The sequence below is a fragment of the Pelodiscus sinensis genome, chromosome W, assembly GCF_052426305.1.
Source record: "Pelodiscus sinensis isolate ZL-2025 chromosome W, ASM5242630v1, whole genome shotgun sequence".
NCBI classification, from domain to species: Eukaryota; Metazoa; Chordata; order Testudines; family Trionychidae; genus Pelodiscus; species Pelodiscus sinensis.
The window spans coordinates 8,327,160-8,345,476 of record NC_143084.1 but is presented as its reverse complement, the minus strand read 5'-3'; the positions used below and the strand labels follow the sequence as shown (position 1 = coordinate 8,345,476).

The 18,317-nt window shown below is 55.3% G+C and overlaps 1 protein-coding gene and 1 pseudogene across 2 annotated transcripts in view; both read right to left on the bottom strand.

The window, feature by feature from the left end:
• LOC149520846 (serine/threonine-protein phosphatase PP1-gamma catalytic subunit B) overlaps positions 1 to 18,317 on the bottom strand; it is an 84,240-nt gene that overhangs the window by 59,134 nt on the left and 6,789 nt on the right. The window lies entirely within an intron of this gene.
• Positions 1,886 to 17,688, bottom strand: LOC149520847 (uncharacterized; annotated as a pseudogene).

The window sequence follows — 18,317 nt, the reverse complement described above, 5'->3', positions numbered from 1 at the left end:
CATGACCAGGAGGCACGGCGTTCGCTGCCTCCTGGTCGCCGCCTCGCCCCATGTAGAAACTTACGTGCAGGCGTTGGCGAGGGTGGTGGGGGCCTCGGCCATAGTGGCGGCCTCCAAGATGTATGGCAAGGCAGCGTTCTTCCTTGCCTCGGAGGCCACCGCCCAGGAGGCGGTGGAGAGGGGCCTGGCGGTGGGGGGCGTGCACGTGCCCCTCGAGCCATTGGAGGACCTGGGCATATGGGTGGTCCTCACCTCTGTCCCGCCCTTCCTCCTCAATGCCGCCCTGTTGCCTTCCCTCTCCACTCTGAGGAAGCCCATTTCAACTATCAGCCCTCTCCCATTGGGCTGTAAGGACCCCGCCCTGCGCCATGTGTTATTCCGCCGGCAGGTGCAACTACAAATGCCGCCGGCGGCGCGTGGCGGGGTGGCGCCAGAAGGGTCTTTTATGGTGCCCTACCAGGGGGCCCTCTACCGGGTCCACTACTCAACGGGTGAGGCCTGGTGCTTCCTCTGCCGGGCCATGGGGCATGTTCGGAGGGACTGCCCCTTGGCCCGGTTGGGGGAGGTGTCGGGGCCCCCCGGGACCTGGGAGGGCGCCGGCCCTACCACCGCTGGCCCCCCCGGTAGTCCGGCCTCCGCGGCTGCCCCTCCTCCAACCAATGGCTCAGCTCGGCTCGGGAGCCGGAGGCACCCCCTCTGGCGTGCCCCGCTTCCACTCCATCAGGCACTGCGGGGCCCGAGGAGGAGAGGGTGGCGGCACGGTTGCTGATGGGCGAGGGAGAGGGCCCCCTTAGGTGGATGTTTCCCTTACCCTCCTCTCTCCCTCCCCTGCCTCAACGCCCCCCCCGCCCCGAAAATCAACTGCACCCCCTAGCCTTGCCCCTGCTGACCAGCCTTCCACCTCCACCTCGGAGGGCTGGACGCTCATCCGGGGGAAGTGCAGAGCCCGCCATTGGCGGGCTCAATCTCCCTTCTCTGATGAGGAGGGTGGGAAGGTCCCCCTCAGTAAGATCCCGAGGGGGGCCAGCGCTGCCGAGAACGCCCCCGGCGAGCACCAGCAGGAGGTGCCGGCCGAGGATGCCTCCTGAGGAGGCCTCTGGTGGAGCTCTCTCGGCTCCGATACCAGCTGAGCCCCCTGCCGTTACCGCCAAGGCAATTGTTGCCTCGGCGACCGGCAGGGAAGGCTCCGGGGCCGAGAGGATGGAACTCAGCTCCATCTTTGAGGAGATTGAGGCCCTGGGTCTGACCCCGCTTGCTCAGGGGGAGGACGACACTTTGCCAGCGGGCCTCGGTCTGGGCGGCGAGTCCATGGCGCCGCCCCCTCCTCTCCCTGACCCTGACCCTCACCCTACCCCTATCGATAGCCCCACGTCCCAGGTGGCCGACCCCATCCTTACGCTTGGGGCGCCCCTAGTATTACCGATTGGCCCGGCCGACCCTGGCGCCGGAGCTGAAACCGCCGAGCCCTTAGGGGCGACGACCGGTGTCGAGTGGCTGGGTCCCGAGCTTGGGGGCGCCCTTTCCCTTGCAAATGAGGCGGGGCGGCCATCTCCCCTTCCTGCTCCCGTCCTCCCTGTCCCTGTTTGGGAGGCGCCGCAGCTAGGTGACCCAAATTCGAGGGATCTTCCCCCTGATTCTGCCCCAAACTTTAGTTCCCTCCCTTGCACCGATCCTCCCCTCACCTCTGTTATTGTCCCTGGCCCTGACCCCACCCTCTATGAACCGATCTCCAGCCCAGAGTCCTCCCCCGTCCCCAATTCCTCTCCTATCCCTATCACTCCCCCCCTCGCTAACCCCGCCCTACCATCCAGCCTAGAGCCCACCCTCCCTCCCAACCGTCGTGACGTCCGCTCCCTGACCACCGTCCCCCCACCCCCGCCCCACCCCAGTCCCCGACGCGAAACCCATCCCGCTCCCATCGTCCTCCCACACAATTGTTGCCACCCCCACGGGGGCCGTCTCATTTCCGTTAGCTGTGGGCGGCCCTCAGGGGGTGGTATTCGTATCCCCGGTCCCCAATCCCTTAGGGGCTGCCCTGTTCCCTCCGCCACCCCTTTCCTCGCCGGGGTTGGGGACGGGCAGCACGGCGCCATCGCTGTCGGCACTGCGCAGGGGATCGGATCCCTGCTTGCCCGTCTCTGCGGCCCGTGAGCTCCACCTGGGGGCACGGATGAGGAGAACCTTAGTGCCCCTTCGGCGCTGAGGGTCGAGCTGCGCCAGTTTCTCGTAGATAACTGCGGGGCCAAGGACAAGGTGCAGCTCGCCCTTCAGCACTGGGGGGACTTTCATGCCATTCTTCAGGCCACCAGAGCCCTTTTTGCAGGAGGGGAGAGGGACCAATAGGCAGGACGGCGCGGCCTATCGCCGGACCCACAGATTCCGAGACGCTCTCCTGACTTTTGGGTCGGAGAACGGTCTACTGCGGGGCCTGCGGGAGGCCGCCGATTCACCTGCCCGCGAGGATCCACCCCAGCCCTCATCATTAAGTACACCACATTCACAACATGGAATGCCCGGGGCTGTAGGAGCCAGGTGCTCTCCTTCCTTCGGGAGGGGGGGTACTCGGTGGCGTTCCTGCAGGAGACCCACATGACTCCAGCCGTCGAGGCTGGCTGGCGGCTGGAGTGGGGGGATGGGGTGCATTTTAGCCACCTTGCCGCTCGCTCGGCCAGGGTGGCCACCCTGTTCTCCCCTGCCCTACAGCCCGAGGTGCTGGGGACCGCCGAGGTTGTCCCGGGCTGCCTGCTGAACATCCGGGCCCGCGTGGAGGGGCTGACATTGAACCTGGTCAATGTCTACGCCCTGAACGCGGGCCTGGACCAGGTCACCTTTTACCAGCAGGCAGCCACCTTCCTCGGCACTCTGGATCCTCGCGACTGCCTGGTCCTGGGCGGGGATTGCAACACCACCCTCGATGACCGGGACTGTGTAGGACTCGCGAAATGCCAGGCCCCAGCAGACGTCCTCAGGGAGATCGTGGACCATCACACCAACTCCTGGTTGGATCGCATTTACCTCTCCCGTTTCCATCTGGCACGAACCCACTCCTCCAGTATCCGGCCAGCCCCGTTCACGGACCACCATCTGGTGGCCGTGAAAGCCTCTCTGAGTTCAGAAAGGCTGGGGCCAGCCTCTTGGCACTTTAATAATAGCTTGCTGGAGAACGAGGGCTTCGTGGCATCCTTCCGGGAGTTCTGGCAGGCCTGGCGGGGGCAGCGGCTCGCCTTTCCCTCTGCGCGGCGATAGTAGGACGAGGGGAAGGTGCGCGCCCGGCTCTTCTGCTGCGACTACTCCTGGGGCGCCAGCCGGCGGAGGGATGCGGTGATAGAGCAGCTGGAACGGTAGGTCTTGAAGCTTATGGGGCACCTGGCATCCGCCCCCGAGAATCCACCCCTCCGCGAGGTGTCCCGGGAGAAGCGGGAGGAGCTCTGGGCCCTGGAAGATCACAGGGCCCGGGGCGCCTTCATTCAATCTCGCATCCAGCTCCTTCTAGAGATGGATTGCGGCTCCCGCTTCTTCTATGCCCTGGAGAAAAGGAGGGGGGCCAAAAAGCACGTCACCTGCCTTTTGGCAGAGGACAGCACCCCCCTCACAGGTCCGGCGGAGATGCGTGGAAAGGCCAGGGCCTCCTACGCCAGTTTGTTCTCCCCGGATCTGACCGAAGCCGACGCCTGCAAGATGCTCTGGACCGAGCTCCCGACGGTCAGCGCGGGCGACTGAGACCGGCTGGAGCTGCCTCTCACTCTGGCCGAGTTCTCGGAAGCCCTCCGTCTCATGCCCAACAATAAAACCCCGGGCATGGACGGGATGACCACGTGTTCTGGGCCGAGTCCTTGGAGAGCGGGGTCCTCCCTCTGTTGTGCAGGTGAGCGGTGCTCGCCCTATTGCCGGAGAAAGGGGACCTCCGCAACCTACGGAACTGGTGTCCCGTCTCGCTCCTCAGCACGGACTACAAGGTCATAGCAAAAGCCCTCTCGCTGCGACTGCGGTCCGTGCTGGCGGACGTCATCCATCCCGACCAGACCTAAACCGTCCCGGGCCGTAACATTTTTGATAACCTGTATTTGGTCCGGGATCTCTTAGAGCTCGGGTGTAAGGACGGCTTGTCTTTCGCCCTCCTGTCCCTGGACCAAGAGAAGGCGTTCGACAGGATGGATCATGGGTATCTCCTGGGCACCCTGCAGGCCTTCGGCTTCGGGCCCCGGTTTGTGGGTTCTCTCCTGCTGCTGTACGCCCTCGCGGAGTTTGGTCAGGCTCGACTGGACCCTGACGGAGCCGGTCAGCTTCGGGCGGGGAGTATGTCAGGGGTGTCTGCTGTCAGGCCAGCTGTATGCTCTGGCGATCGAGACCTTCCTCTGTCTCCTCCGTAGGAGGCTGACGGGATTGGTGCTCCGAGAGCCGGAGCTGCGGCTGGTCTTGTCGGCGTACGCTGATAACATGCTCCTCGTGGTCCAGGACCCGGGCGACCATCTACTCGGCAGCCTCCTCTGCCCGGGTCAACTGGGTCAAGAGCTCTGGCCGGGTGGCGGGCCGGCTCCCTCCCACCCGCGCTTCAAGCCATCAGGTGGAGCGCAGGTCCGCAGCTCTATCTGGGCATCTATTTATCCGCCACGCGTCCTTCTCCACCGGAAAACTGGCAAGGTTTGGATGCCAGGGTGGGTGAGTGGTTGCGGGGATGGGCAGGACTGCTCCGGTGTCTCTCCCTTCATGGGAGGGCACTGGTGCTAAATCAGCTGGTCCTGTCCATGCTCTGGCACCGGCTCAACACCCTGTGCCCAGCCCCGGAGGTCCTGGCCAAGCTCCAGAGGACAGCTTTGGAGTTCTTTTGGCCAGGACTGCACGGGGTCTCTGCAGTGGTCTTGTCTCTCCCCCTGGAGGAGGGGGGCCAGGGCCTGGTCTGCGTGCGCAGCCAGGTCCGGGCCTTCCACCTCCAGGCCCTGCAGAGACTCCTCTTTATTGCAGGTAGTCTGGCACGGAGCACCTTGGCACGGGCCTTCCTCCGCCGCTTCAGATACGACCGGCAGCTCTTTTTTACCCACCCGAGGGGTCTTCCGCGAGACCTCTCAGAGCTGCCGGAATTCTACCAGGACCTCCTCCAGACCTGGAAGCTGTTTTCGGCCACCAGGTCCGTTGTGGCCTCCGAGGGAGCAGACCTCCTCGCGGAGCCCCTGCTCCACAATCCAGCCTTGTGCGTGCAGGTGGCGGAATCTCCCTTGGTGCGCCGGAGGCTGATCCTGGCAGAAACCACCATGGTCTGAGACCTCCTGGACTACGACAGGGGGGACTGGGTGGATCCCTGAGCGCTCGCTCAGCGCATGGGGCTCTCCACCCCCCGAACCCCCCTACGCCTACTGCAGGAGGTGAAGGCAGCCTTGCCGCGGCCCGCTCTCAACTTCCTGCAGTGGTCCATGTGAGAGGGTATACCCCGCCCCTCCCTTCCTGCAAACCCTCCGTCCCTTTTTATCGGGCCCCTGTTCCGTGGGCCCCCCCGGCCTTCCCATCCTCGGACCCCCAGCCGGCTGCAGAACTTGCAGCCAGTTTGCTTTCGAACCGCGCCTAGGGAACACCTGTACACGCTCGTGCTCCACACTTTACATTTCCCCACACTCGTGTCCCGCCCCGATACCAAGTGGCAGGACTACCGAAGACCCGTTGAGGGTGGGGAACCCCGATGGGCCAGCGTATATTCCACCTTAATCCCGCGGCCCGTCGGGGACATCAGTTGGCAGCTCCCGTGAGCACGGGCGTGTACCTGGCGCGGTTCACTCCAATCCCAGACACCTGCCCCTTTTGCGGCGTGAGGAAAACCTGGCGCACATCTACCTTGAATGCGCTAGGTTGCAGCCCCTATTCCGGCTCCTCCAGAACTTCTTATTGTGGTTCTGGCTGCACTTTTCCCCTCACCTTTTCATTTACGCACACCCTATCCGTGGCCCCACAAAGTTGCGAGACCTCCTCATCAACCTCCTCTTGACCTTAGCTAAAACGGCCATCTACAACACCAGGGAGAGGATGTTAGGCGAGGGGGTTCCCTGCGGCTGTGGGGCCTATTTCCGTTCATCCCTAGTATCACGTATCCGGGCAGAGTCCGCTGGCTCCCTTGACAGCTTCGAGGAGCAGTGGGCGCTGTCCGGGGTTCTCTGCTCGGTGTCCCCATCCGGTTCCCTGGTTTTGACCCTTTGACCCGCACCCAGACTGTGTTTTTCATTATTTGTTCCAAGTATTTAGTTGAACCCCAGGTTCAGTCGTCCCTCCTTCAAGGCTGGGGGAGGGGCTTTTAGAAGTGGGCAGGCTTTGCCCGCCCACTTCCTGGGTTTCAAATAAGCCCCACTACACCCCCCCGCCCTTAAGTCCATACCCCGATCATCAGGACTGTGCCCTTGATCCTCTGCCAGGCGAGACAACGCATTTGCATTGGCGTTTGCCTTTCCCGCCCTGTGGCGGATGGAAAACACAAAGGCTGTGTCTACACTGGGCCACTTATTCCGGAAAATCAGCCGCTTTTCCGGAATAAGCTGCGAGCTGTCTACACTGGCCCTTGAATTTCCGGAAAAGCAACGACGCTCTACTGTACAAAATCAGACGCTATTCCGGAAAAACTATTCTGCTCCCGCTCGGGCATAAGTCCTTATTCCGGAACACTGTTCTCGAAAAGGGCCAGTGTAGACAGCCCAGTAGTCTTTTCCGGAAAAGCGCGTCTACATTGGCCACAGATGCTTTTCCGGAAAAAGGGCTTTTCCGGAAAAGCAGCCTGCCAATGTAGACGCTCCTTTTCCGGAAAAAAACTGAAAATGGAATAGTATTCAGTTTTAAGCAGTTCCGGAAATTCATGCCAGTGTAGACACAGCCATAGGGTTGGAGGGCTAAATACCACCTCATAAGCCGGCCATTGGTGTCCCGCATATTTTGTAACCATTTTAACGGTGCATGGTCTGTAAATAAAATAAATGCGTCTCCAAGGAAGTAGTACCGTAAGGCTTCAACCGCCCATTTGATAGCTAGGGCCTCCTTTTCTATCACGGAGTACTGGCGTTCTCGGGGAAATAGTTTGCGGCTGATGTAGACAACGGGGTGTTCCTCTCAGTCGACCTCCTGGGACAGTACGGCCCCCAGCCCACTGTTCAGACAGATGCCTCTGACAATAAAGGGTTTATCAAAGTTTGGGGGGAGGGATAGCTCAGTGGTTTGAGCATTGGCCTGCTAAACCCAGGGTTGTGAGTTCAATCCTTGCAGAGGCAATTTGGGGCAAAAATTCATCAGGGATGGTACTTGGTCCTGCTGTGAAGGCAGGGGACTGGACTCAATGACCTTTCAAGGTCCCTTCCAGCTCTAGGAGATAGGCAATCTCCATTATAAAAAGTCTGGGCTAAATAAGACAGGCTCACTACACCGAGTCTCTTTGAGTTGCTGAAAGGCAGCGTCACACTCTGGGCTCCATCTCACTCTCTGGGGTTTATCCTTCATCAGTAGTGTGGTGAGGGGAGCAGCCAAGCTGGCAAACTGGGGAACAAATCAGCAGTAGTACCCCACCAGCCCCAGGAATTGTCAGACCTTTTTAGTTGTCGGTACAGGATAATTCCATATAGTCTCCACCTTCCCCACCAGTGGTCGGACCAATCCTCGTCCCAAGCGATACCCTAAATAGGTGGTCTCCTGCCAGCCGATTTTACATTTCTTGGGGTTGGCGGTGAAACCTGCGTCTGAGGGTTCGTAACACCGCCGCCACTCTGTTCAAGTGCTCCTCCCACCCGCAACTGTAGATGATCACATCGTCGAGGTAGGCCGCGGCATACTCCAGATGGGGGGGGCGAGCAGGCGGGCCATCATCCGCTGAAAGGTGGCGGGTGCCCCGTGGAGGCCCAACGGCATGCGCACGAAGTGGAAGAGCCCTGAAGGGGGCGGTGAAAACTGTTTTCTCTCGCGACTCCAGGTCCAACAGGATCTGCCAATAGCCCTTTGTAAGGTCTAGCATTGTTATGAAATTGGCTTTCCCCAGGCGCTCCAGGAGCTCATCCGTCCGAGGCATCAGGTACGCATCGAACTTTGAAATAGTGTTGACTTTCCAAAAATCAATGCAAAACCTGATGCTTCCATCTGGCTTGGGGACCAGCACGATGGGGCTTCTCCATTCACTCTTGGATCGTTCGATTACCCCCAACTCCAACATGGTCCAAACCTCCTGGTCCACCACGTTGCGCATCTGCCGGGGAAGAGGTCTGTTTACCTTCTCATACGACCTGTCCGGGAGTGGTTCGGATGCTATGGGTTATGACTGAGGTTCGGCCCGGTTTCGAGATGAAGGTTTTGGTGAACGCTTCGATGAGACGCTGGGCTTGGTTCCCTTGGTCCTCGGACAGGGTATCCCCTAGCTGGGGTTCACCTTCCTCATTGGCCCCTGGTATCTGGGGGCCCAGTATGGGTTCCGAGGGGTATGGTGCAACCATCAGTCCTTCTCATTCCCGCCAGGGTTTGAGGAGGTTCACGTGGTATACTTGCTTTTTCTTTCGCCGATCTGGTTGATAAAATTACTGACTCGCTGGCAGGGGCTGAATGAGATTTCTCGCCGACTGAGCCCGGTCACCTACGAAATTTGACTCCTCGGAAGGGAGTAACAGCAACACCCTATCCCCGGGGTTCAAATATCCTTTCTTGGGCTCCACGGTTGTACCCCCACTCCTGCGCACTTTGGGCGGTCTGCAGGTTCTCCTGAGCCATGGCCCCCACTCGAGAGAGTCTCTCTTGGAGTTGGAGCATGTACTGCAAGAGTCCTACCGAGGTTGAGGGGGTCTGCTCCCAGGTCTCCATCAAATCAAGGATGCCGCGGGGTCGTCTGCCGTACAGGAGCTCAAAGGGGGAAAATCGAGTGGACACCTGTGGCACCTCTTGAACAGCCATTAAGAGCGGTGGAACTAACTGGTCCCAGTGCTTCATTTCTGCCGGTGGAAACTTCCTCAGCATTCCCTTTAGGGTGCGGTTAAACCGTTCTACCAGTCCGTTGGTCTGGGGATGGTAGACTGAGGTCTGTAACTTGTGGATGCCTAAAATGCCGCAGACCTGACACAGCAGCTGGGATGTAAAGTTCGTTCCTTGGTCTGTCAGTAGCTCCTGCGGTAGCCCTACCCAGGCAAAGATTCGTGCCAGTTCATTCGCAATGGCGCGGGAGTGGGTATTTCGTACGGGGATAGCCTCGGGGAATCGGGTTGCATAGTCCATGAGCATCAGGATGTATCGGAATCCCGCTTTGCTCTGTGGAAAGGGCCCCACTATGTCCAAGGCAACCCACTCGAAGGGGGTCCCTACCACAGGTAAGGGAACGAGTGGTGCTTTTGGCAGCCCCGGGGCAGTGGCTAACTGGCAGTCCGAGCAGGACTGCCAATAGTCCTTCACTTCCTTATACATTCCGGGCCAGGATCTTCTCTTGTCCGAGGTGACCTGCAGCTGGAACGTCATGAGCCAGTCTCAACACTGCGCGCCGATGGCACCAGGGTACTAGTAACTGGGCTGCTTCTTCTTGGGTTTGCGTGTTCTGCACGACCCGGTAGAGCCTGTCTGCTCGTAGCTCAAACCAAGGCCACTGTGCAGCCCTTTGCAGATCAACCACGGTCCCGTCGACACAGGCGAGTTGGTCATAGGCGGCTCGTAGGGTGGGATCGTCCCGTTGGTCTCGGGGAAAATCCGAGTCCAGTGAAATCGGCGTGTCCTCCGGGCCTGAGGGAGCTGGATCAGTCGGCTCGGGTGCCTCAACCTCTGCTGGCTCCTCCCTGTGGAGTGACCCCCGCGTTCGGGCCCCCTGTGGTTCCTCCCCCAGGAGCTCCCCACCTGGCTTGGTCAGCACAGACGGCTCCCCAGGGCTAGTCTCTCGAATGAGGGCTGTAAGTCCTGGCCAATCACGGCCCAACACCATGGGGTACGGCAAATTGGCAACCACCCCTACTAGCATCACTCTGGTTACCCCTCAAATGGTCAGGAGGAATTGGACCCGAGGATATGTTCTCACGTCCCCATGGACGCACCGCATCTGCAGCTCCCCTTCGGGCACCGCGGTGGCCGGGAGGACGTCAGGGCGGATGAGTGTCTGGCTGCACCCCTAATCGAGGAGGGCGAACACCTGCGGGGCCCCAGCTGGTCCCGGAGTCATGAGGACGGGTGGGCCAGCAGGGAGAGCCTGGGTGGCTGCAGTACAGTCCTGGCCGTAGTTACAATCCATTTCCACGCAGTCCCTCTGTAAGTGGCCCATACGCCCACAGGAGAAGCATGGCCCTAATTCGGGGTATGCCATTCGAGCAAGGTCCTCCCGCGGGGGAAGGTGCTGCCGCTTCCAAGGCACTGGGTGAGGGCCCTCCCATCTGTCGCGGGTGAAGGCCCGACTGGCACACCGAAGATCCTCACTCTTATTCTCCCTCGGAGCCACGTCTGCCTGAGGCACGGTCCTGGTTCGGGGTAATGGCACCGGGGCCACTGCCGATGCTTTCGGAATTGGTGCAAGGGTCCAGGTGCCCAATGCCACTGGATTCTCGGCGGCCAGAAAGTCCTCCATGAGGGTGACGGCCTCTGCAAGCATTGCTGGGCGCTGCCGGAGGGCCCAGGCCCGACCCCGCGGCAGAAGCAGCTGGGTGAACTGCTCTAGGGCGACCTGCTCCACAATTTCCTCGGCGGACTGCTGCTCTGGCTGAAGCCAGCGTCGGCAGAGGGTCCTAACTCCGTGGGCGATGGCCCAAAGGCGGGCGCCCGACAGGTAACTCATCGACCTGAGCTGTCGACGGAAAGTTTCCGGGGAGATATCCAGTATGGCCGTTTTGACCTCTGTATAGTCCCGTGCTGCCTCCAGGGGTAAGGCCCGGTAGGCCTCCTGCGCTAGCCCAGTCAAATATGGAGCTGTCAGGGTTGCCCACTGTTCTCGGGGCCACTGCATGATGGTCGCGACCTGCTCAAACATTTCCAAAAACACTTCGGGGTTGTCCTCCGGGCCCATCTTAGTGAGGTGGATTGGAGTCCTTGCGCTAGTCCGGTCCGCGGCGGGTCCCTCCTGCGATTTGGCCAGTTGGGCCCAGAGGGTCGCCAGCTGCTGGAACCCCTGCATTTGCAGCTCCTGGTTCTGCTTCGCCACCTCCTGTAGTAGCTGGCTGTGTTGGGCACCCAGCTGTTGCAGTAGCTCCTGCTGTTGCTGGTGTTGCGCGGCCAGCTGTTGAGGCAAGAGTTTCTGCTGCTGTTGCTGACCCTCAGCCAGAACTTTGAGCACTTTATCTCACTCCATGTTTGTCCCGCACCCCGCAAACACATGGGGACGGAGGGAAAAAAGGAAAAAAATTACTGTAGGGGTTTGGGTTTTTTTGGGGTACACTGAGGCACACGTTCAGGCCCTTACGTCAGGGGCGGGATTGATTGTGCCCACATTCTCCACCAAGTGTAGTCAGTTTGCCGGCCCGGAAGGGTTCCTCCTCCTCCGGCTCAGTGGGTGGCCACTCCGCCACACTACAAAGACAAATGCAAAGTGCTCCACTTAGGAAGGAACAATCACTTTCACACATACAGAATGGGAAGCGACTGTCTAGGAAGGAGTACGGCAGAAAGGGATCTAGGGGTCATACTGGCGCACAAGCTAAATAGGAGTCAACAGAGCGAGACTGTTTAAAAAAAGCGAATATGATTTTGGGATGCATTGACAGGAGTGTTGTGAGCAAGACACGAGAAGTCATTCTTCCGCTCATTCTTCCGCTCTACTCTGTGCTGATTAGGCCTCAGTTGCAGTATTGTGTCCAGTTCTGGGCACCATATTTTATGAAAGATGGAGAAATTGGAGGTGGTCCAGAGAAGAGCAACAAGAACATGAAGCTATCAGGGAAGACAAACAATTGGGCTTGTTTAGTTTAGAAAAGAGAAGACAGTTGAAAACTCCTATTGTGTCCCCTCTATCTAAAAGGGTGTTACGAGGAGGGAGAAAAATTGTTCCCCTTGGCCTCTGAGGATAGGACAAGAAACAATGGGCTTAAACTGCAGCAAGGGAGGTTTAGGTTGGACATTAGGAAAAAGTTCCTGTCAGGGTAGTCAAACACTGGAATAAATTGCCTAGGGAGGTTGTGGAATCTCCATCACTGGAGAGATTTACAAACAGGTTGGACAGACATCTGTCAGGGATGATCTATAGTGCTTGGTCCTGTCCTGAGGGCAGGGGACTGGACTTGATGACCTCTTGAGGTCCCTTCCAGTTCTAGTGTTCTATGATTCTACATCCCACATTCTAGAAGAGCAAGGAGATTAAAAGGACTTAGAATAAGTGATATATAGCCCACATTTATATCTGTAACTACACCAAACAAAGATAGCATGAGTCTATTTTTGCTAGAAGCTAATGTAACCCACACACCTACTGGGTGTGGCTCACTGTCCCATGTAGTGGCACTTAGACCACTTACAGAGAGAAAGAATGATTGTGCTCTACAGCCTTAGCTGAGAGCCAGCTAGTTTTTAGCTCAAGTGGTAGAGGCTTATGCACTAAGCTCCGTAAGTCCCATGTTTGGTTCTGCCTGTCATGTTACGCTAAATGATTATTTCAAATTATCAGTATTAAATTTTTTTTGGGGGGGGGGGGGGTGACCATGCCGGGTCCGACCCCCATATAGTCTTTACCCTGGCCCGTCTGACTGTCCCGAACGTCCCGCCACCTCACCCGTAGTCTTATTGTGGAATGACTTCCCCAGCCAGTCTGTCTAGGTCCTTAGCCACGTAGTGCTCCCACCTGCAGCTGGGGGGGGGGGGGGGGGGGGAGAGGGGGGGGGTAGAGCACTGTTTCTTTCCCCAAATCACTATGTATTCCCTCCTCTGAGGGCAAAGGGGGAGAGGGGGGCCTGGGCCCGCCCTCACTCACACGCCCCAGCCCAGGGCCCTAAGGACGTGGACCTTCTACAGTCCTATCCGGTCGACGGGGGTCTCAGCCGAAACCTGTCAGCCCGCGGGCCTTGTATCGCCCTGCCCTGGGCTACTTCCTCTCCGCTACTGGTCCTACCGCCCCTGCCTGGGGCCTACCTGGCCTCCAGCGGCTCGGCCGCTTGGCTCCTCCTGTGGGCTTGGGTCCCCGTTGCTCCACAGGGGGTCCCACTGGCATACGCCCACTCCCGTGCCCACACACGCACGTGCCCCCTTTCTCTCCTGGCACCGAGCGGCATTTAAATCTCCCGCCGCTCAGCATGACGTCATCCTGACGTCACGTGTGTGGCCCCACCCACTCAGTGGCGTCCGGGCCACGTCTCGACCGCCGCGCTGGGATCTGCAAGGCGTTCCGCAGCCCGCGAGCACTCGGCAAAATGCCAGTACGTCGCCCCCTGCGCTGCCAACAGAGCACTCGCAGCAGGGGCTACAGAGCCCCGTCACGGGGTTTCTGTAGATGTCCATTGAAATGACAGGTTCTTATGTTTTCTTGTAAGAACAAACAATTTCTAGTCCTTTGTATGCTGACAGTCTTGACAACATAAACTGATGCTCTGTTGCCAGTGCACGTTAAACTCACTGCCATAAAACGACAGAAAGAAAAGAGAAGTGGGGAAATTGCTTGACATTCAGCGAGGTACTTTTTTGCATGACCTTTGAAATGCTTTGGTCCAGACACAGAACTAGTCCAGGAGAATGGAAATTTTAGCTCTCTGAAATGTTGGAGAAGGTACTTCCTGGCTTCAAAAGTATAAGGTGGTCAGTAGGACTGTCTGGGGTATGAGAACTGGTCTCTATTTCTGGAACAAGAATTCTCTCATACATGATTAGAGTGCTGGTCAGAAAAAGCAGTATATTCAGCCTAAACAAATCCCTAACAGGTTGCTCTGACGGATTCTCCAAATAAATTACTCATAGTAAGAGTCACAGATGTTACCATGATGATGTAAAGTTCGGATTTTTCCTTTTATGAACCATGGACCACCCTAAGGCACCTTGGGCTGAGATCATGCAGGACATCACCACCTGGCAGTTTGGCCATATAATCAAAATGGAGGGGTTTTTAAAAGGGTGCTTGACTGTGTACATAAAAATTAGTGTATAGAGGCATTATCATAGAATACTAAGACTGGAAGGGACCTCGAGAGATCATCAAGTCTAGTCCCCTGCCCTCATGGCAGGGCCAAATACTGTCTAGACCATCCCTGATAGACATTTATCTAACCTACTCTTAAATATCTCCACAGATGGAGATTCCACAACCTCCCTGGGCAATTTATTCCAGTGTTTGACCACCCTGACAGTTAGGAACTTTTTCCTAATGTCCAACCTAAACCTCCCTTGCTGCAGTTTAAGCCCATTGCTTCTTGTTCTATCCTCAGAGGCCAAGATGAACAAGTTTTCTCCCTCCTCCTTGTGACACCCTTTTAGATATCTGAAAACTGCTATCATGTCCCCCCCCTCAATCTTCTCTTTTCTAAACTAAACAAACCCAGTTCCTTCAGCCTTCCCTCCTAGGTCATGTTCTCTAGACCTTTAATCATTCTCGTTGCTCTTCTCTGGACCCTCTCCAATTTCTCCACATCCTTCTTGAAATGCGGTGCCCAGAACTGGACACAATACTCCAACTGAGGCCTAACCAGCGCAGAGTAGAGCGGAAGAATGACTTCTCATGTCTTGCTCACAACACACCTGTTAATGCATCCCAGAATCATGTTTGCTTTCTTTGCAACAGCATCACACTGCTGACTCTCATTCAATTTGTGGTCCACTATAACCCCTAGATCCCTTTCTGCCGTACTCCTTCCTAGACAGTCGCTTCCCATTCTGTGTGTGTGAAACTGATTGTTCCTTCCTAAGTGGAGCACTTTCCATTTGTCTTTATTAAACTTCATCCTGTTTACCTCAGACCATTTCTCCAATTTGTCCAGGTCATTTTGAATTATGACCCTGTCCTCCAGATTAGTCGCAACCCCTCCCAGCTTGGTATCATCTGCAAACTTAATAGGTGTACTTTCTATACCAATATCTAAATCGTTGATGAAGATATCGAACAGAGCCGGTCCCAAAACAGACCCCTGCGGAACCCCACTTGTTATGCCTTTCCAGGAGGATTGTGAACCACTAATAACTACTCTCTGAGTACAGTTATCCAGTCAGTTATGCACCCACCTTATAATAGCCCCATCTAAGTTGTATTTCCCTAGTTTATTGATAAGAATATCACGCGAGACCTTATCAAACACCTTACTAAAATCTAGGTATACCACATCCACCGCTTCTCCCGTATCCACAAGACTCGTTATCCTATCAAAGAAAGCTATCAGATTGGTTTGACATGATTTGTTCTTTACAAATCCATGCTGGCTGTTCCCTATCACCTTGCCACCTTCCAAGTGTTTACAGAGGATTTCCTTAATTACTTGCTCCATTATCTTCCCTGGCACAGAAGTTAAACTAACTGGTCTGTAGTTTCCTGGGTTGTTCTTGTTTCCCTTTTTATAAATGGGCACTAGATTTGCCCTTTTCCAGTCTTTTGGAATCTCTCCGGTCTCCCATGATTTTCCAAAGATGATAGCTAGAGGCTCAGATACCTCCTCTATCAGCTCCTTGAGTACTGTAGGATGCATTTCATCAGGCCCTGGTGACTTGCAGGCATCTAACTTTTCTAGGTGATTTTTAACTTGTTCTTTTTTATTTTATCTTCTAAACCAGGGGTCTCCAAACTTTTCTGCCCGAGGGCCGCATTAACTATCAAACAGCAGTTCAGGGGCCGACTACACACTTGAGGTCCAAATAAAAAACAAAATCAAAACGTGGATGTTGTTTTTAATTATTTATTAAAATAGATCCACTGTTTGAAATTGGGGGTGGTGCTTGTCCTAGTCCTGCAGGAGGGGCTCCAGAACGGGGAAACTGCTGAGAACTCATTTCCACCTGCGCAATGTGATGAAAATTGTAAGCAACATAATCCTGGCAATATGTTCAGCCTAAGACGCTCACACTTGAAGAGATGTGATTGCTCTCCTATCATGCAGGGAATGAGGTGACAATTTGTAACATAGCCCCATGGAACAAGGGGCATGCATTTTAATGGGAAAAGCTGGTTTGAAAGCAGACACGTTATCACTTGGTAAAGGAAGTTGGAAAGCAGTGCCCAACTCCCACAGACTGATACCCGGCAGGGCGGTGATGCTCTGGGTTGTGGATGCTTACAATGCTTGATGTGCACAAAGGACAGAACTGCACCTAAACAGTATGAGCACTTTTCATCATTGCTATTTACTAGTGTTATCCCAATGGTTCAAGAAGAAACAGTATAATTCTCTACTGCAGATTTACCCTATGATGATAAACCTGTAAGAAAAGATTGTGTCACCCAATAAGGCGTAGAGGGAGAAGAAGAAGGAACTCATGGACAGAGCTCTTTGTACAATTACTCAAAATACTCTTCCAAATATGAAATCAAATTTCTTCTTATCCTTACATTAAGTGACATTTAGGCTACGTCTACACTGACGCCATCTTGCGCAAAAGTAGCCGCTCTTGCGCAAAAACTTGCTGCCTGTCTACGCTGGCCGTGTGTTCCTGCGCAACTAAACTGATGTTCTAATGTATGAAATCAGTGCTTCTTGCACCAGAACTCTGATGCTCCTACTCAGGAATAAGCCCTTTTGCGCGACTGTTCTTGCGCAAGAGGCCAGTGTAGACAGGCAACATGAATTTCTTGCGTAAGAAAGTCCTATGGTTAAAATGGCCATTAGAGCTTTCTTGCGCAAGAGAGCGTCTACACTGGCACGGATGCTCTTGCGCAAAAGCACATGCCAGTGTAGATGCTCTCTTCTGGAAGAGTTTTTTGCAGAACTCTTCTGCAAAAGTGTTTTTGCATGAACATGCCAGTGTAGATGTAGCCTTAGTGTTTAAAAGTCTGAGTTGTAGTCATGTTAGTCTATAACTTTAAAAACAAGTAGTCCTGTGGCACCTTAGAGTAACAATTTTTTATATACATCTATGATGAGCTTTAGTAGGCAAAACCTACTTCTTGAGGTCATCTCATCTGAAGTAGTGGGTTTTGCCCACAAATCAATCACTCCCCACCCTCAGTAGCCAGTGGCTGTCCTGCGCTGCAAGCTCTAATACAGAGCCAGCAACGTGGGGTGGCAGCAGGCTTTCCAGGAGCAGGGTAGGAGCCTGCATGTAACCGTTCATGGTAACCGATAAGCCTGGGTTTACAGTGTAAAAGATAAGCCTATTACATCCCTACTGGGAACAAGACAGAAAGGTTAAAAGATTTGCCCAAGGTCACACAGGAAATATGCAGTAAGAGGCTGGGTTCAATTCCTGGCTGTATGTCCCAGCCCAGTGCACTAATCACTAGAAAATGCTGCCTTAAACTATTAGTTAGCTGGAATGAGTAGAATGCGGGGGGGGGGGGGGGGGGGGGAAGAACCATTATATAAAATCTAATGATTTGTTTTAGAAAGAAGACAAAACTTTATAAACATGGCCAACAAAAAATGTATCCACATTCCTGCCCACCTAAGGCATCCCTTTCTAAGGCCTAAGAAATAGTCTTTCCCTATTTACAGGGATAGATAGAGTGTCTCCCCAAACCAACATTTAAGAGGCATTACCAGTGTTATGGACAGGAGTGCTGACCAGCACCAGGTGACTAAGAGGTTATACTCTGTGGGTATGTCTACACTACCCCCCCTAGTTCGAACTAGGGGGGTAATGTATGCATACCGAACTTGCTAATGAAGCCCGGGATTTGAATTTCCCGGGCTTCATTAACATAAAGCCGGCTCCGCCATTTTTAAAAGCCGGCTAGTGCGAACCCCGTGCCGCGCGGCTACACGCGGCCCGGGCTAGATAGTTCGGAATAACTACGTAGTTCGAACTATCTAGCCCGGGCCGTGTGTAGCCACGCGGCACGGGGTTCGCACTAGCCGGCTTTTAAAAATGGCGGAGCCGGCTTTATGCTAATGAAGCCCGGGAAATTCAAATCCCGGGCTTCATTAGCAAGTTCGGTATGCATACATTACCCCCCTAGTTCGTACTGGGGGGTAGTGTAGACATACCCTGTTTTTTTCTGGCTACGTATGGGCATGCGGGGTTGAAATTTGAATTGTGTAAGATTCCTTGCATGCTTTCTTTGTGTGGGAGAGAAAAAGCCAGGAGTTGAGAGACACAGAATCATTTAAACTCAGGCAGGACTACCATGGCTCCAGGGAATTTGGAGCATGGAAGCAGACTGAACCAAGGAAAGATTGAAGTAAAGGAAAAAAAGTGAATCTAGTCGCAATCAGGGTATTTTCTTTATTTGGTGGTTTGGTTTGAACTGCTGTGTGTGGATCTATGCCTCCCCCGCCCCATTTACCATCTAGGCATTG